At 43.7% G+C, this 20,359-nt stretch overlaps 1 protein-coding gene across 1 annotated transcript in view; it reads right to left on the minus strand.

The window, feature by feature from the left end:
* The window catches only part of LOC142198016 (phospholipid-transporting ATPase IC-like), a 44,998-nt gene extending 25,374 nt beyond the window's left edge, over positions 1–19,624 (minus strand). The window contains exon 1 of the mRNA XM_075268811.1: positions 19,518–19,624. The gene's annotated coding sequence lies outside the window, so the exon portion shown is untranslated. The remainder of the gene's footprint in view (positions 1–19,517) is intronic.
* Between the last annotated feature and the right edge of the window lie 735 nt (positions 19,625–20,359).

Below are 20,359 nucleotides of genomic sequence, written 5' to 3' on the forward strand. Positions count from 1 at the left end.
GATATTGTTTGGTCTACTTGTAGCTGCCACCAAAGGGGGCTAAAGCCCAGAGATTTATCCATCTGGTACCATTCACTGTATATAGGGTACTGTGATGAGGATGGTGGCTCAGGAGCCAAGCCAAAACCATCAGCATTGACACACCGCATCAATGGCCACGATCATGACTCTGATCCTGGCCGCTTCCTTTATACTTCTATAGTGACCGCAGTATTCGGTTGAGGCCCCCTTTGTCACTTCCATTGATACAGCTAAGTTTGCCATCATAGTAAACCTATTAGACCCTGCCAAAGGTTCATCATATTATAGCAGTATACTCTAGAAGTAACTAGTCGATGAGGAGAGATTTTTTTTTTTCCTCTCGATTGTTTTCTAGCAAAAACTATTTTGGCCTTGTTGGACCAGGACCCAGAGGTTCTTGTATGACTTGAAGGTGGCAGACAGTGGCGTAAATAGGAATGGCGGGGCCCCGTGGCGAACTTTTGACATGAGGCCCTCTCCCGACCGATGTCCGCCGAAGACCCCAACTGCCCCCTCTCACACACACACACACACACACACACACACACACACACACACACACACACACACAAACAGACACACACACACACACACACACATTCCTGCGCTCTCTATTATTCCCCATAGTGGCACCTGTACACACTATTATGTCCATTAGTGGCCCCTGCACACAGTATTATGTCCCATAGTGGCCCCTGGACACAGTATTATGCTCCATACTGGCCCCTGCACACAGTATTATGTAACATAGTGGCCCCTGCACACAGTATTATGTAACATAGTGGCCCCTGCACACAGTATTATGTAACATAGTGGCCCCTGCACACAGTATTATGTCCCTTAGTGTCCCCTGCACACAGTATTATCCCCCATAGTGTCCCCTGCACACAGTATTATGCTCATAGTGGCCCCTGCACACAGTATTATCCCCAATAGTGGCCCCTGCACACAGTATTATCCCCCATAGTGGCCCCTGCACACAGTATTATCCCCCATAGTAGCCCCTGCACACAGTATTATGCCCCATAGTGGCCCCTGCACACAGTATTATGCTCCATAGTGGCCCCTGCACACAGTATTATGCCCCACTGTGAACACCCATGAACAATTATTAAACTCTGGGGTCTTTTCAGACCCCAGAGTATAATAAATCTGAGACCCAGGGGGGATAAAAACATAAAAAAAACAATGTTACTTACCTATGTCCGGCTCCGCTGCAGTGCATGGTGGTGTCGGCCATCTTCAATGCCTGCAGCGTCACTTACCGATCCCGGCCACTGCCAGGATCAGTAAGTAAATAGGGCCCTGAAGTAACTCCAACTGGTAACGGCCTATTAAGTAAAGAGAAAAACCACAGGGGTAATGGCTGTCGCCCCTAATGTCCCGGGCCCTGTGGCAGCCACTACCCCTGCTACCACGGTAGTTACGCCACTGGTGGCAGAAGTTGGTCCACAAGGGCAGATTCACTGACTTAACAACTCTTGGGGTTGCCCGTAAAGAGGCCAAAATACTGCAAAGCCTATGGACAAATCTATGGAAAAATTAATCTAAATTTTCACCATTATAATGGGACACTTACTGGAAATTTTTACTAATTTCTAGGATTTTTTTTTTAAATCCTTTTGCAAATATTGAAATGGAAAAAACGCGGGACAGGCGAAACAATAAGCGAATAAGTGTTCTTTAGCCATTGTTCAAAAAGACCATTGAGGAGATGAATAGAGCGGAGTCTTATGTAAATAATTGAGCAGATTAAATATTAAACTTCAGAGTCTTATCATCTATTGTCCGGGTCACCTCAGACCGGCACTTTGTAAAGACCTGAAGTGCAAAATGAAAAAATAATAAGACCTTACAGACGACACAAAGGCCTTCAATCCCGAGTGCTCGCAGCCATTCTCTGCAGCACAAAAAAAATTCAAATAAAAATAAAAAAAAAAAAAGCTATTCAGGAGACCGAGGGCCGACAAAAGCACCAATGACGTTTCCAGCCTTAAAAGAAATGTAATTTGAGTCCCGCTCCTCACAATGGAGATTACATCGTATTCTAAGGAACAATCGAGAGCGATCGCAATGCTCTGAAGATCAAGTTGCAACCTGAAATCTCGGTATCTGCCACGTACCAGTGGAAGGAAAAAAAATAATTAAAAAATACTTTTCGTAACACAATGCTGGCAAGATATCAAATGTCCTTAACTCACAATGGGTTTGTCACTCAGGGCTGGGTTACTCTTAGGCCTCGTTGACATGGGGCACGGGACCGCAGATTTTGGTCCCGATTCTGATGCGGGAAGGCACATCAGAATTGGACCAAAATGCACCTGTCATGACTTCCAACAGTTACGACTTCCAGCTCCAGAGTAGGCTCAAATGAATGGGCCTAGTGCGGAGGATGCTATCGCAAGGTGAACGCCGGGGCTGACTCAAATTGGGCCACTGGGCATTACCATTCCCCCTTGTCAAAGGGGCATGCCCCTATAACATCTGGCATGGTCAACAACGAAGAGGTAGGCCACACCAGACTAACTAGATCACATACTCAAATTGGCCATATTCCTCGACAGCTATACCCCCTGACTCTCCCATACACATGCATGCTCAATTGCCCGTGAAAGTTTTCTCAATGGGGGCGTTGGGATTAAATGGCTGCCAGACACCTCTCATGGCTGGGCTTGCTCTTAACTGAGAGAAACCATCTTTTACTTCCCTAGCATCATCTGTTGGAAGAGATACAGCACACCACACAACGCATGGATGGACAGTTTTCGGCCAATTTTGCACTTAGGTGTGAGGGCAGGGACTTTAGGATATACTGCCCAAGTATAATCCTGTGCATGATACTGAAACTCAGTCAATTTTAATGAATGGAGACTGAGCTGCTGTACCAGGCATGACCACAACCACATGTGTGGCACTGTGCCCCAGTAAGCAATAATTGGAGCATTATTCAGGCGAGTGGCCGGGTTATTGAGAATAGAACCACCACTGACCAGATATCGATGGCCTGGCCCGTCGTGGAAAATTTCTATTGGCAACTAATGTGGATTCACATGTAGGTATACATTATTCCATATTATTGTTCTTATAGTACAGAGGAAAACTAGATCAGACAATGGACGCCTCCAAGGTGATCTATTGATAGCATTACTGACCCAACCGGTTCTAGAACAGATCGTGCGATACCTGCCAGCACAATACATCCACACCACAGATTAGCCATCACACCTAAACACCGAAAATCTACTGTAGGTTATATCCTAGTCATAAATGCTATATACTGGTCATTAGTAGGAAACCACTAGGACAACCACTACTTACAGTAACTACTATGAGCACAGCTCTGGAGTATAATACAGGATGTAACTCTGGATCAGTACAGGATAAGTAATGTAATGTATGTACACAGTGACTGTACCAGCAGAATAGTGAGTGCAGCTCTGGAGTATAATACAGGATGTAACTCTGGATCAGTACAGGATAAGTAATGTAATGTATGTACACAGTGACTGCACCAGCAGAATAGTGAGTGCAGCTCTGGAGTATAATACAGGATGTAACTCAGGATCAGTACAGGATAAGTAATGATAAGTAATGTATGTACACAGTGACTGTACCAGCAGAATAGTGAGTGCAGCTCTGGAGTATAATACAGGATGTAACTCTGGATCAGTACAGGATAAGTAATGTAATGTATGTACACAGTGACTGCACCAGCAGAATAGTGAGTGCAGCTCTGGGGTATAATACAGGATGTAACTCTGGATCAGTACAGGATAAGTAATGTAATGTATGTACACAGTGACTGTACCAGCAGAATAGTGAGTGCAGCTCTGGAGTATAATACAGGATGTAACTCAGGATCAGTACAGGATAAGTAATATAATGTATGTACACAGTGACTGCACCAGCAGGATAGTGAGTGCAGCTCTGGAGTATAATACAGGATGTAACTCAGGATCTGTACAGGATAAGTAATGTAATGTATGTACACAGTGACTGTACCAGCAGAATAGTGAGTGCAGCTCTGGAGTATAATACAGGATAAGTAATGTAATGTATGTACACAGTTACTGCACCAGCAGAATAGTGAGCGCAGCTCTGGAGTATAATACAGGATGTAACTCAGGATCAGTACAGGATAAGTAATGTAATGTATGTACACAGTGACTGTACCAGCAGAATAGTGAGTGCAGCTCTGGAGTATAATACAGGATGTAACTCAGGATCAGTACAGGATAAGTAATATAATGTATGTACACAGTGACTGTACCAGCAGAATAGTGAGTGCAGCTCTGGAGTATAATACAGGATAAGTAATGTAATGTATGTACACAGTGACTGTACCAGCAGAATAGTGAGCGCAGCTCTGGAGTATAATACAGGATGTAACTCAGGATCAGTACAGGATAAGTAATGTATGTACACAGTGACTGTACCAGCAGAATAGTGAGCGCAGCTCTGGAGTATAATACAGGATGTAACTCAGGATCAGTACAGGATAAGTAATCTGAATTAAGTAAAATCTTTGCTATGTCAGGAATTGCAATATCCCTTAGCAGTCAATAAACACACATTATATGTGACTTTCCATAGGGAGTATGCCACTTCCTACCATATTATGCATAGTTTCTACAGTATATAGCGGCCTACATATGACATGATACAAGTGTGACATCAGAAAGCATAAACAAAATAACTCAAATTCGAAAAATATGACCAATACCATAAAAAACCCAATAACAATCATTGTCTTATACCAGAAATATCTTGAATTGTTACACTACATTCACATCTTGCACGGTCCTGTCCTGCCTGGTCTGGTCTGTTGCTGGACCATAAGAACAGAAAAACAGATACTAGCAGATCCCAAGGGGCCTCATTGACTATAATTGGGTCTGTCAGGTGTCCATTTTCATATACTAAATCCTCGGACGTAAAAGTCAGCTTGTTGGTCTTTTTCTTCTGGTGATTTCTGATGGGTCGGTGGTTGACAGACACGCGGTGCATATACAAGTGAACTCTTACTTTATTGACTTCTGAAACAAATAATGAATATTACGTATATGGGAGCAAAACCTTTTGTGGTCACTGGGTCCCACTGTCAGACTAAATCCCTGTTAAGAGGGGCAACACTGTGCCTTGCAGCGCTGGAGTCCTGGGTTCGAGTCCCACCAGGAACAACATCTGCAAGGAGGCAGGCATCTCTATACTTGGATCTCTTATTCCTTGGATGCCATCCATAAAACCCGGACATGGAGATTCTATAAATGGCTGCATATAGCCACACCCATAACTTAAAGGAACATTCTAGGACAGGAGAAAACATATTGAGCGTTGAGAATTTGAGTGCACCAATAACAAAAAAGGGAGTCCCTTATAACCTCAAATGAATGACGCAGCAGGAGGAGCATGTGGACTTCCTCTTCATACACTTCTATGGGACTGTCCTATAGAGAAGAGAGCAGCATTATACTGTATATGTATGCTGAATATGACGGTCCATTCAGATGGGGAAACAAAATGCCTGTCCTTTTGTGTAGTGTTGGTCTGACTGCTGGTTGTTCCCTGTGGATAGGGAGTCATTTGTACAACCAGAATACCCCTTTAAAGCATCATAATTACTAATAGAATGGGTTCACTTTTTTTTACATTTAGTTTTTAAAGGGTGATCCCATAAATATAACCATAAGTAAATTTGTAGACAGTTAATAGTTAAACATTTTTGCAAACAAAAATTTAGAAGCTTTAACCTCTTAATGCTCTGCGACATGCTAATAGGTCACGCCTGCGATAGGAGTTCCTGGTCTTAATACTGGTTCACATCTGCGTTCGGTATTCCGTTCAGGGAGTCAACTTGGGGACCCCCGGATGGCAACCTATACACATTAAAAAGCGGTTAGCTAAGAAACCACATGGACCCCTAGACTATTAAGGGGACTGTGTGGTTTCCACACAAAACATGCCACTTGCAGTATACAATATATTGTATTACATTGCACTATGGATCAGGAGATTTCTGGAAGTCGGCAGGCTGTATAACCCGGCCAGTGCTTAACTCCTCCCCCTCCCTCCTGTAATTGGTGGTGATTCGCTAGTTGCAAGGAGGGGGCGTGGCCCCATTTCATATAATTCTTGGAACTGGGCGGGGACTTCTTCTCAGATTCCCGCCAGCACTGAGTATAGGTGCTCCCTCCCACCTATTGTATTTGTACGTTTGTTGTTGTTGTTGTTTTCTTTCCTTGTTCTCAGGTGTCGCAGCGGCATATGGCAGGACCTTGTCCCCTTTCACCTGTAAGGAGGAGGACGGATGTGTCACTCGGGATAACAGCTAATACATGCACAGGCATTAGGTGACACGTTGTATAGGTCATCATGGGGTAACAAGGTTCTGCTTATATGTTATAACTAGCAGTACTTGCGACAACTGCGCGACCCACCTTCTGCGCACTCCCGGGTGCACCGTCCTCAAGGCACCTGGCCTCTTTCCCCCGCAGGCGCTCCCACAACTATGTGTTTCCCCCGCCGTGGCACACCCTCTGCCGTCACTCCTGGCCACGTGCCCCCCCCCCCCCGGCCCCTCTCCACAGCTCGCAACAACGGCCCCCACCGATTGCAGACACGCAAACCACCCCCAGGTGCACCCCTACCACAGTTCCCTGCGGGCCCAACCCTGTCCCCCCTTCCCTTTTGAACCCCCAACATCCCTTCCCCCTACCCCAACAACCCCCTTCCTCCGCCCTATCCCCATGCACTGTGAAAGCCCCTAACCCCCGCAGCCGACAACCCCTACCTGGAGCCCGCTACAGGGCGTCTTGGCCCTGCAACATGGTAGCCTAGGCCGCGCTGTAATTGCAGGCCAGGCAAAGGGCGCACAGTACCCAGCCCACTGTACTCACTGAACAGGTGGTGCCGAGGTACGTGCCCTGTCTCCAGCGTGTGTTTGTTCCGACCGCAAGTTACTGCTGCTGGTGCGGCAGTCTGCCAAATGTGTGGTGAGGTGCTGACTTTCTCACTGGTGCTGCCCATGCAAGGCCACCAACGTATCAGGCCTCTCGGCTTCCCCTGCGGCCGCCCCCAGGCTGCAGCCAAGCAATCGGAGCCGTTGAGCCGTTTGGCTGTGATTGAGGAACAAACATCCAAACTTTCACATTTATAATATGAGAAGGATTTAGTTAATAAAGCTGTGGCCGAACTTAAAAAGTAAACATTTTAAAAAGTTCAAAAAATCCAACCTTTTAATTTAGAAATGGCAAAATGTAAACATGTTAGGCGTCCCCCATATGTGTACAACGATATACAAAGTTCCTGCATTTATGGTCATATCCACTTGTAAACTATCAAGATGAAAGATGTCATCACTAAGATGATGAGAGAAAATATTTGTTTATGTAATGTGTATTTTTGCAAATATATATAAACATTTAGCAGAATTTTTAACTTTTAATTGTCCACAAATTTTTATATCTAGTTATGTTCAAGGGAAACCCCTTTTTTTGCAGTCACCCATTTGGGGCTAGTCATTGTCATAGACCAAGTCTGCTGTTGTATCCAAATACTGTAGCCAAGACATGCCGTACGCCTTGCACCCAGGTATCACCCTGACCAAGTTTTCCCTCAATGCAATTTTTAAAAAAAAAAAAATTAATTTTTTTTTTCATTTTTGAGGCCGAAGTGCTTTAGAAAGTCCTGACATAGCGATGAACCGACCCGTAAATCATTTATACGCCGGTGTGGATGAATTATTGACAAGCGCAGGTGAAGCCCAGAGGGTAACACATTGTTACACGGATCTAATGAAACATTCACACAGGCAGCGAGAGATACAGTAAATATTTTACGATCACATATACACCCACAGCAAACCACGGCCGTGTTCGCACTGGGTTATTTGATCAAGACTTTCTATTTGCGTTTATACACCAACAACCAGAGGGGGATTTTCTTTTCCTTTTTGTTCAATTTAAAACAACAAGGGTAGGTCTACTGAATCAAGAGCTGAGAAAGCTGTGTGCATAGAGAGATCCCTCTACCTAAATATCTAGGGCACTGAAATGTGTATACAGAGAAATCCCCGTACATATATAGTTGCCGTTTTTTATTTAGATCTGGTTCTGGGAAAGCTTGGTGCAGGTAAAGGTCTTCACGCAAAGCTTTTTGGGGTACTGACGGGAGGGTGAACCTCCAAAGATTCATTTAGAATTCTCCATAGGCACGCTCATTGCAAGACGCTTGGCATGCCCGTGTGACCACTGTGGCCCAATCACAGACCTCAGCAGTGACTCCGAGGACATTACATAGCGCCAGATGCCACAACGTGGTCCAAAAAAGTTGTTGTTTTTTGTTTTTTTTTTGTTTTTTTACACCCCCCTGGGCCTCCACCTGTTGTTACACCCTTGGGTCTGAACAGACCCTAGAGCAGGGGTAGGGAACCTTTGGCTCTCCAGCTGCTGTGAAACTACAACTCCCAGCATGCCCCATTCACTTCCATGGGAGTTCCCAGAACAGCAGAGCCAGTATGCATGCTGGGAGTTGTAGTTTTGCAACAGCTGGAGAGCCGTACGTTCCCTACCTCTGCCCTAGAGTATAAATATGTATTGCAATGCATATTGTGGTGACCATTTTAGTTTGTCCAAGATGAATCCCCAATTGTTGGGGATATTTGGGTTGAACCTGGCCCGTGATGAAGCGGCTCGCCCATCTCTAGTTCTGACTAATGTTTGTACAGAGATGCCATTCATGCATAAGGAAAAGCTGGGTTGTGTATCCCCAGGATGTAAGGAGAAGTTGGGGAAATGGGCTGGTGGGTCATGGTATGAATTTTTCCCCAGCTAAACAGTAGGACTCATTAGTTATCGCCCATCGATTTAACATCTTGGATTGTAGGCAGATACATTGTAACCTTCACTAATACATTTAGCAAACTGTCAGGACAAGAGTGATTTGTGCCGTACGTAGAATAGCACAGAATGCGTAGAAGTGTAGCAGGCCTAATAGCCGTAATTGAACAACATGGCCAGTACACGGGCAGCACACGGATGTCCTCTGTGTACCACCCATGCTTCTGTGGGCCCATTAATTCATTGAAAACCCTTTAACTAGTGAGAATCCAGACTGCTGAAATCCAAACACCTGGGGTGTGCAAGCCGGCAGGCAGTATAAGCAGGCCATGACTGGCCATGGGAACTGTTCCTGGACCCCACTTCCCCTTCCCCATGCAACTGGATCATTTGATGGTTGCAGGGAAAAGGCGTGAGCCCAGTTCCAAATAATGCCTGGCTTTGGGCGGGCACTTCCCGTCATATCCCCGCCACCGCCTACGATAGGTGCTCCCTCCCACCCTTCCCTATTGTATTTGTGTTGTTGTTGTTGTTGTTGTTTTCTTCCCTCGTCATTTATTTATTTCTGTTCTCAGGTGTCACAGCGGCATATGGCAGGACCTTGTCTCCTTTCACCTGTAAGGAGGAGGACGGATGTGTCACTCGGGAGAACATCTAACACATGCCCAGGCCGACGTGATGGCCGGCATCCACTGACAGGTCATATAAGTTGTCATGGGGTAACAAGGTTCTGCTTATAGGTTATCATTTATTTAATAAATTTGTGACCGACGATGTTGGTGCTGGAGGAAGGGAGTGATTTTAGAATTCAGTACGGTTGGTCTCATTGCATTACATGGTCACACCTCAGGGGGCGTTGCATCAACATACCACAGTACAGCACTCCTCACACTTAGGTTTTCTTTTTGCTTGGTGTTTTTTATTGTCATATATTTTTCCTTACTAAGCAAGTTTTTGGGAAAATATCTGAAAAGAAAAAAAATTCCAGGCCCAAAGCATGCTGCAAATTTTGCATAAAAAAGACTATGCGGTGCAAGTAAGAAGACTGGCATGTAGTACGGTAATTTTAATCTTCTGCAATGGTGTCAGATACGTCACAGTTGGACTTGGTGAAGGATCCCTTTACCAGGCATAGGCAAAGCTGTAAAGCCATAGGCTGCGGAGTCTTGGACGTGAGACTTGTCTGTGTTTGCTGAATTTACCAGTGTGTAAATCTCATCCTCTCCACTATATACGGTCTCATACTCACTATGGGGCGGTATGTGGAAGGGACTCCTAGCATAATAGAGAACTATAGCGCTAGTCGTTCATCTCTCCAGTGTACATCTGGCACCCACGCGGATCAAGTCTCACGTCCGAGACTCGGTAGTGAGAAACCGCCCTAAAGCCACGCCCAACGTGGCATAAACGCCACGGTTTGGTCACGGCAGGAAATAAACACAGCGAATCCCATCTGCAGGAAAATATGCGCTGTGAACATGCGGCGATTTCCAAAAACATTGTAGTTTTGGAAATCGCAGCATGGCAATTATAACTATGGAGACGCCATTGGTTTCCCTATAGATATAATGGAAGAAGAAAGAAGAACGTTCTATGAAATGCGCTGTGGAAAAACCGCAATACGTTGCCGCAACGGTTATTCCTGCAGCGCCTTTTTGCTGCGGCCCGCTACATGGCGCCTTAGGCTAGTCTTACATGACCGTAGTTTTTTACACCGCAAATGGTCCGTAATTGCGGGTTTAAAATTGCGGACCATTTACGGTCCCATAGTTTTCTATGAGGCCTCTTACACGACCGTAGATTTTGTCAGTGGGTGTCGTGCCGCAACCGTGCTCCGGACAGTATACCGCATGTCCGTAATGGCTGTACTTTTACGGCACTGAAGGTCTAATAGAAGTCTATGGGCGCATGAATTTTTGCGGATACACACAACACATATTCAGTGTGTATCCGTAATTGCGGATGTCAACATGTGTGTTTTGTGGTGTGTTTTGTTTTTTTGCGGATCCGCATAATACTGATACACACAGAACGTTGCGGATGCACTTTGCGGTTGGGCATGGACGTCTGCGGAATGAGTTTTTAGAGGGAAATTTGTGTTGCGGATTCGCAAAAACCACTACGGTCGTGTAAGACCAGCCTTAGACTAAAGGGTCGTTTCACACCTAGGGCCTCATTTATAGACGTGTTGCCCATAACAACCAATCACAGCACAGCTTGTGTTTCCTACAGTGCTCTTAAAAAATGAAAGCTGCGCTGTGATTGGTTGCTATGGGCAACAAGGCCTGTCAGATAATCAGGATCAATGAGGCCTACACTAAATTTCTGTGTTAAAGTCAATGCTGTAGTTGTAAAAACACTGCGAATAAACATGAATAATAATACGTTTACGTGAGGGAAACGCCTTATAGTATCACATAGACTTTTTAGCTAAGCACCATTTCTGAACCCATCCGCAAACATTCCTCACTTTGCATCATTTTCATGTCCGGATTTGGTTTTTCCTGTAGTAAACACAATAACGTATTTGACTAGGACGGGTAAGAGGGAGAAGCAAACATCATACAGAGGGAGAGCGCATGTCGTCGTATCAGGTCACAGTATAGGAACATAGATCCTAAGGCGAAGGACTCACAGAAAAAAACACCGTGGGAAAATCATCATCACGATTTTTTCTGCAGCGCTTTTCATAGAAAGTCTACAGAGATTTCCTTCACTGAAAGCAAGCAGGGGTCTGATAGATCGCAATAGAAATCACTCAGCTCATCCAGGATCCTGGATGGCATATAGATCATACCTACTCCCCATACAGAATACAAATAGCCTTACCATACAGCGCCCAAACATAGCTGATGTACAATACTGTGCTGAAATAACAACGCCATGTGTCGCTTGGGTAAAACCGCCATATAGTCAACTAAGTAACAATACTATACAGCTACCACCAACATATCCTGCAAGAGTATCCAAGTACAATATAAATACCACCATACAGTGTCCTTATCACAGCCCTATACAAAAAGTACCGTATATACTCAAGTATAAGCCCCCCTCGGCTTATACTCGAGTCAGCAAAAAAATAAAAATAAAAATATTTTTTTATTGGGGGGGGGAGGGGAGACCAGCCGCAATATCAATGCATAGAATCTCCCATAAAATAGTGGGGGGAAAAGGTAGCTTTAAAAAAAAAAAATACAAGTTGTAAATCCCTCCTTTCCCTAGAATACATATAAAAGTAGAAAATGACTGTGACATACATACACATTAGGTATCCCTGTGTCTGACAGTGCCCGGTCTACTGAATATAGGGGATCTGCAGAGCTCCTGTTCCATCAGGAAGGGGTTAATAGGAGCACTGCAGATCCCCTATATACAGCCAGGCTGAATTCCAAGTGGGGGGAAAAACCTCAGTCCTCAAGCTCAGGGAAGGGGCAGACAGACAACCAAATCTCCCCCTCCCCTTCCCCAGCACCAGCAATACTGCACCCAAAAACTCTGACCATTTTAATTTTTGAAATTTTCCAGTAGCTGCTGCATTTCCCTCCCTCGGCTTATACTCGAGTCAATAAGTTTTCCCGTTTTTTTGTGGTAAAATTAGGGGCCTTGGCTTATATTCGGGTCGGCTTATACTCGAGTATATAAGTTACAGGGATACACGTGTCTAAATATTCATGACAAGTTGCAAGCCACAAGAGCGAAGTCGCCAGTTCATTAGAGGTAGCCCTTACTCCGTGTGCATAGGCCCTGTGTAGGGCCGATTTCTTCCAAAAACAGCTCCACACTTGTCCAAAGGTTACATATGGTACTGCACCTTAGCCCCACAAATCTGGAACTCTTCTTTTTGATGCAGTTCTGCCATTACTTTGCTAGAAACTAGCGACATGACTATTAAAAAAAAAAAAATACAAAATTCAGTCTGCACACCCCTCCCAAAACTGCTCCATCCATGACACCTAGCGAGTGAGTCACACGGCTCATTTGTGTACAAACTTGTCCAACGAAAATTCTTGTCCCTTTATTCTTTTTGTTTATTCTGGTGTGCACAGCCGGTTCCAGCCTACTCCGCAGGAAGGATCTCTGCATCCCCCCCCAAGAATCTGTAAACTTCTCACTGGCACATGTCGGGTCACGTCCTGGAGAAATAACCTCTGTATAGGTATGCGGCGACTAAAAGCAAAGAGAAACCTAATGCTGCCAATAACAGGAGTATTAGGAATCTGGTATACAGCAGGAGCTCTACATTACTGTGCCTGGTGTGGAAACCATCAGCAAGTAGGCTCGTCAATTATGACAAACGAGATGTTAAAAACGGTCCAGAAAATGGGTGAAAAATTTGTGACATGCTGATGGAAACCAGACTAACAAGAGAAAATTTTCCTTGGTTGCCAATGTCAAAAATAAAATAAAAATAAATTAATTAATTAACAGACTATTCATGTCCTTGAGGCCTTGGATCACAATTTTTTGGTTCTGGGATAATCATAAAGTGGGACTAATAGAGGAACAAAATAGAAATGACAGATCAGCCCACCGCAGCTTGTTGATGGTTTCCAGGTATATGTTTTATTTCTGTAAATCCCACTTCTAGTGATGGAGGGCTGGAGTCACACCAACTGGTAGTTTGCAGCATGGATAACAGCCACATGCCAAAACGGGTTTAACTGCAAAGGTTTACTTTTTATGCCAAAATTTTTATAGTTCTTTAAAAGAGATGAGCGAGTAGTATTCGATATTCAAAATACTCGTACTCGGTCGAATACCACGCGGTAAACGCAGTAAAAATTCGATTCCCCTCCCACCTTCCCTGGCGCTTTTTTACACTAATAACTGTGCAGGGGAGGTGGGACAGGAAGTAGGACAACGTAGGTATTGGAAAAACCGTATACAGTCATTGGCTGGTGAAATTAGAAGTAGTAGTGGTAGCAGCAATAATCCTGGGACTTGGGCGTGTTAGATGCCCCCAGACATGCTCCCCCTGCTGTCCCAGTTGCAGAGGTGTTGGCATCATTTCCTGGGATGTCAGAGTGGACTTGGTGACTACAATTCGTCGAATTTTGGTTTCCCTGAAACGAGCATCTTTTTCCCTTAGACTATAATGGGATTTGATACTAAAACGAATAGTTGAATATGAAGGGGCTACTCAAATCGAATTACCAAATATTTCACTACTCGCTCATTCCTATTCTCCAACGTTGCAGTTGTAACATAAGTTTTTAGTAGATCTACAAAAAGTTTTGCGACATGATGTGGAAATACACACAGAGGAGGCCAGCGCCGGTCAGATGTGAGATATCATGTAATAAACCATATATACTGGAATATAAGCCGAATTTTTCAGCACAGTTTTTGTGAATTCCACGTGGGGGGGGGGGAAACAAAACAAAAAAAACAAAAAACAAAACAGTCCTCAAACTCAGGGAAGGGGCAGACAGACAACCAAAACACCCCCTCCCCTTCCCCAGCACCTACTGCACCCAAAAACTCCGACCATTTTAAGTTTTGAAATTTCCCAGTAGCTGCTGCATTTCCCCCCCTCGGCTTATACTCGAGTCAATAAGTTTTCCCAGTTTTTTTTTGTGGTAAAATTAGGGGCCTCGGCTTATATTCGGGTCGGCTTATACCCGAGTATATACGGTAAATCTTATACGGGCCGGTAATTCATGGATGAATTTCCAGGCATGTGGCTGTGAACCTGTAGGTCCACTTATCAAAAACAGCTACAAATGTAGGAGCCGCCAAATGATTGTTTGTGCACTTTGTGGTATTTGGTTTTCATTTTTAAATTTATTTTTTTTTGCAGGTAAAAACGCATCAGAATAACTGAAAGTGTATATATATTGATGTATCCAGGTATTATAGAAGCTTATATATTTAATATTTTTTTACTTATTACTGTACATATTGATTCTCATTTTTATAGTTACATTTTTTTTTTTTTTTATTACCGTTCATAGTTTTTTGTATATTTTTTTAAGTTATTATTGTCCATGCAGATTTTTTAAAATTATTGCCATCCATATGAATATATATATTTTTTAATGATAGGTTTTGTAACATTTATGATGAGTTTTATTAGGTTTAATTAATGAAGCGCGCTCGTGTATAATCCTATATTGGAGGAGCTGATCTGACTTGTATAGCACATGCATAGAATACAATAAATTGGGCTATGTAAGGCCCTTATATTGTTGTACCCTCTTGATTTTCTTGTATGAACCTACGAAGGGTCAATTCATCAAATAGGATGAGGAAAGACAATTTGTCTCTGTGGACTTTCTGCTTCAATTATACCTACGGGAACGCCAGCGAATTCCCTATAGGTATAATTGACATGCTGCGATTTCCAAAACCACAATTGAGGACTCCTATTAGACACATATAAACTAACATGTGCACAAGGAGGTGCGCCAACAAGACTGGACTGGACCCATACACAAGTCCAGGGCACTACTTTTTATTATGTCATGTGAGGGCCCCTGGGGGACGACTCTAAGGGAGCCATAGTTGTGACCGTTCCATTACGTGGGGTACATTATACTATGCGGGAGCCCTAAGACATTATAATGTGTATTATACAGCAGCGAGAGGCTGTTATACAATGTGGCGGGCACTTAGGAGGCTTCATCACTATGTATTACACAAAGGGCAATCCCATTAATATATGAGGGCACAAAGGGATTGAAGGGGGGGGGGGTCAAAGAGATAAAGCAGGACACAGCAGCATTAGAAGCGTGTCTTATAGGGAAATTTGCTGCTGTGTGTGCTGAAAGTTAGGATTTCTGGAACATTCAGTGCGGATTTCATACAATGACACTATGTGAACACAGCCATAGAGACTTGATCAAGACTGTAGGAAATGTAATGGACAACCATCATCAGTAGTGACCATATTAGTAGTCACCCAGCTTTCCTAGACTTCTGCATTTTTGCATCACTTAATAACTGATGGAAGTAGCAAGAGACCTGTGGCAATTCCTTTCTCATACATAGGCTGCCAGGAGGTTATGGAAAGCCTTCATGGCCCTACAATCTCACTGCCATGTAGAGGGGGTTCAGAAGGGACAGAATTAGGGGCACCCCACCATCTGGTGATCACTATTGATTATGGGATTAAACTACCAGCTTCAGACCATTTTCTGACTCCTTCGGCTAGCCCTGGGTGCAGGCTGCATAATACTGCTGAACCCGGAAATGATGTGGCAGGCATAGAGCGGCATAATAGTACACCGCAGAGCGTTAAGGAGGTTTTGTGATTTTTTTCAGGCTCCATGTACGCCCCTTGTGGACATGCCCTTACATTGATTTTTGTGCTTTACAATGGGATGAGCTTCAGCACCCGGCACTGACAACCACATGGGCTTCCTTGTGTATTAATTGGTGAGGGTCCTAGAGGTTGGACCCCAGTCATCAAAAATTCATGCACCATTTACATTCCCAAAGAATCACTTATGCCGTCAAGCCAGGAGTGTTGGGGCCCAATGTCAAGAACCATCTTTAGATTTGGGACAGACAGAGTTAACTCTTTCTGGTCACATTTCCATTGTTTGTCGTACAACATTATAGTTACTTGTGTTGCATAAATATCTACACTGATAAAATCTTCACAGGAGAACATGTAGATACAAGCAAAGACCTGACAGTCCTTCCCCTGGAGGGCCGGCCGGATAACCTCACTAATACCCTCCTAATGACATAGGAGCAATCCCTCCCCAGACCCCGGGCATTGTTGTCACCACCAGATCCACCCTGTCTGCTTAAAAATATGAGAGGACGTCATCATAGGTATCATACATCACCATCCGAAACTGGACAGTGCACCCCACACAGATATTGTTCACCTTTAAGACAATGGGTATTCAACGGTTACACTGCAAGATATCTGCAAAGTTTGACTTATACGTCAGACTGTATCACAATTCAGGATAAATGTAACTTTTTGGGTTTCCTAGTGATGTGAGCAAATTTTTATATTTTGTATCTCTCTACCTATTACCTAACTACAACTCCCAGCATGCACGGACACCCAGAAACTGTCAGGATGTCCCAGGACTTGTAGGTTTTCAACAGCTGGAAAAAACTGGTCCATCCTTGCCATAGGTACAGTCTCTAATCCACCCTACACGTGTATTGTGTGTTTATAAGTCGATACTATGTCACTGGGTGTATATGGAGATGTCGCACGATGGTGACTAAAAGGATAAAGCACTTCTGAAAAACAACATTATATGGAGTGACGGAGGCCGAAAGCAGGCTATAAAATCCGCTCTATGGGTAAATACCGTACACACCGACTGAGAGGAATGTCTGATGTATGTATCCATCCCAATGAAGGAAGATATATATGTGACATCACTATTGTTATGGGGGTGTCCACAATACAATGTATCAAATTCATAGCAGATCCTTGATAAGTATACAATGTATCTATTGATCCACAAATGTATAATCAGCCTCTTTGTTCTTTGATCTCTAGTTATCACTGCCTCATCTACTCACGACATCAACCTGTAGACATTCTATAGGTATCTAATCCACCCACAGAAATCTGTATCTATACAGTGTATCAGACAATTCCCTGATCTCTACTCTGTATCCATACAACTCCTAATTGATACAATGTAACAGTCTCAGTCTAATGCTCTCTGATGTATACATTGTAACAATCCAACCCCTATACAACCTAGTCACACATCCCCCCCAATATATCCATTGTATCAAACCAATCCTTGTACAATGTTACTGCACCATCTAGTCCCATATCCTCCAATGTATCTACGTAATATCACCCTTTCCTATACAATATATAAACTCATTAATATAAGTAGCCACAGCTGCGCTATACAGAACCCTATATGTATCTGACTGTTCATCTGTACAGAGTATCAACACCCCTTCCCCCTGCCCATCCCTTGTCCATATCTGGGCTGTACAATGTCTCCACTGTCTACAATGGGGGGGAATTTATCAATCCCCTATACACCATTTTTCTGGTGTATTGGGAAGACACTGTGGTGCACATTGTGGAGCCCAGGTTATATGACTGTAGGCAGAACAGGGTGGGCCGTGACATCTCGGCCTGACATATTTATCAGATCTTTGGTGTGATAATGGAAATCCATCACTTAGTTGTTCATGAATGCATTTAGGAAATTCCCTAAAGAGGCACCAAAATGAGGCAACTGCGTTCTATTATATGGGTTGCGTAAAATACCTGACAGATGTGACAGTGTTGGAATTATAAATGACATTAGGTGAATTTTGCACATAATGTTTAGGACAATTGTATCTCTTTAGTAAATTACACACACAAATTGCTGGGGCATAAATATATATATATATATATATATATATATATATATATATAGTTTTGTTTTTTTTTCAAAAAATCCCCCTCCCCCATAGTGTCCACCCAAATCTCCATTACACGGTGTGCCCCCCTGTCATCATCCCTTTATAACAGTTTATACAGTATAATGGAAAACCCCATATCGTTCAACCTATACAATGTATTTATGTGTAATCCATATGTTTACATGAATCAGTGTATTTTTTCCTATAGCTATACAATATATCTGCCTAACCCCAACCTGAAAATCCACAGTTGGGCCATTCAATATATCCATATATAATCTTTCTGTATACAATGTATCAGTTCACTCACCAACTTCAACTAGAAAATCAGATCTGATCTATACAAGGTATCAGCCTATTATTCACTAATCTATACAGTGTCAGCCTGAACACAACCTAAAAAGTCACAGCTAAGCTGTGTAATGTATCCACAATGAATCTCCAACTATACAATGTATTCGCATATCATCTCTATGTATACAACAGAACTTCAGACCAGAGCTGTACAATGTATCCCCTCATCTATACATTGTATCCATACCACTCCTGACCTATACAATGTATCCACCCAAATCCCCATCTATACATTGTATCTGCACAGCTCCTGACCTATACAATGTATCCACCCAAATCCCCATCTATACATTGTATCCATACCACTCCTGACCTATACAATGTATCCACCCAGATCTCCATCTATACATTGTATCTGCACAGCTCCTGACCTATACAATGTATCCACCCAGATCTCCATCTATACATTGTATCTGCACAGCTCCTGACCTATACAATGTATCCACCCAAATCCCCATCTATACAATGTATCCATACCACTCCTGACCTATACAATGTATCCACCCAAATCCCCATCTATACATTGTATCTGCACAGCTCCTGACCTATACAATGTATCCACCAAATCCCCCATCTATACATTGTATCCATACCACTCCTGACCTATACCATGTATTCACCTAAATCCCCATCTATACATTGTATCTGCACAGCTCCTGACCTATACAATGTATCCACCCAAATCCCCCATCTATACATTGTATCCATACCACTCCTGACCTATACAATGTATTCACCTAAATCCCCATATATACATTGTATCCGCACAGCTCCTGACCTATACAATGTATCCACTCAAATCCCCATCTATACATTGTATCCGCACAGCTCCTGACCTATACAATGTATCCACATCCAGACTGCTGGCTGATAACTGGGATACACACACAGAGGACAGACAAGTCTCAGCCTTCCTGCGGTCACATCCACCTGTACCTCCATGAGGCTACTCACCTGGTCCTGGACTCCCTCCCTGCTGTGGTCTCCTGCAGTTTTAGGAGGGCTCCTCCAGTACTAAATCCCTGTGTACACCTGGAGCTCTCAGTCCATCCTCACTAATGGCTTCCTGCTTGTTGTGTCACACACCTGACAAACAAGTTTGACAACTTTTAGCAGCTGCCTTTCAGTGCATGAAAATGTTCACACAGATGGTGCTCACCTCCAGAGAGGGGAGGGGGGAGATGATGCATGCAGGGTCCTGGGAGGGTCTGGCCCAGGTCATGTGACCTCAGGTAAGGGGAAGCCTGGGGTCCCTGGTAATAATGGGCCCTCCTCTAGCACCAGTGACCACAGCCCAGCCTCCTCCTCCTCCTGACTCTGCCATTTGTATGTGCTCAGGTTACAGAATTACCCAGGCAAATAAAAGGAAGACAAATGAGAATAGTAGGCAAATGCTGGGAAACAGAATCTGAACACTGCAGTTATCTATCTATCTATCTATCTATCTATCTATCTATCTATCTATCTATCTATCTATCTATCTACCATCCATTTGTATACTCTGCAGCCTTACACTACTAGATGGCTCTTATCTGCACAGTCCATCATGGGTCCTCCTGTACAGGGTAACATAGAATTACACACTGGTCCAAGTAGATAGAGAAACGTCTTATCAGGAAAGTCAATGTCTGTATCATAACAGGGGTAATAAAGTCAGAAGCAGTAGCGTAAGTACCGGGGTAGCAGCTGCCACAGGGCCCGGGACATTAGGGGCCCGGCGATAGACGCTACCGTTGCGGGTTTTTCTTAATAGGCCGTTACCAGATGGAGTTACTGCAGCCGGTATTGGGCCCTTT

The sequence above is a fragment of the Leptodactylus fuscus genome, chromosome 1, assembly GCF_031893055.1.
Source record: "Leptodactylus fuscus isolate aLepFus1 chromosome 1, aLepFus1.hap2, whole genome shotgun sequence".
Taxonomy (NCBI): Eukaryota; Metazoa; Chordata; class Amphibia; order Anura; family Leptodactylidae; genus Leptodactylus; species Leptodactylus fuscus.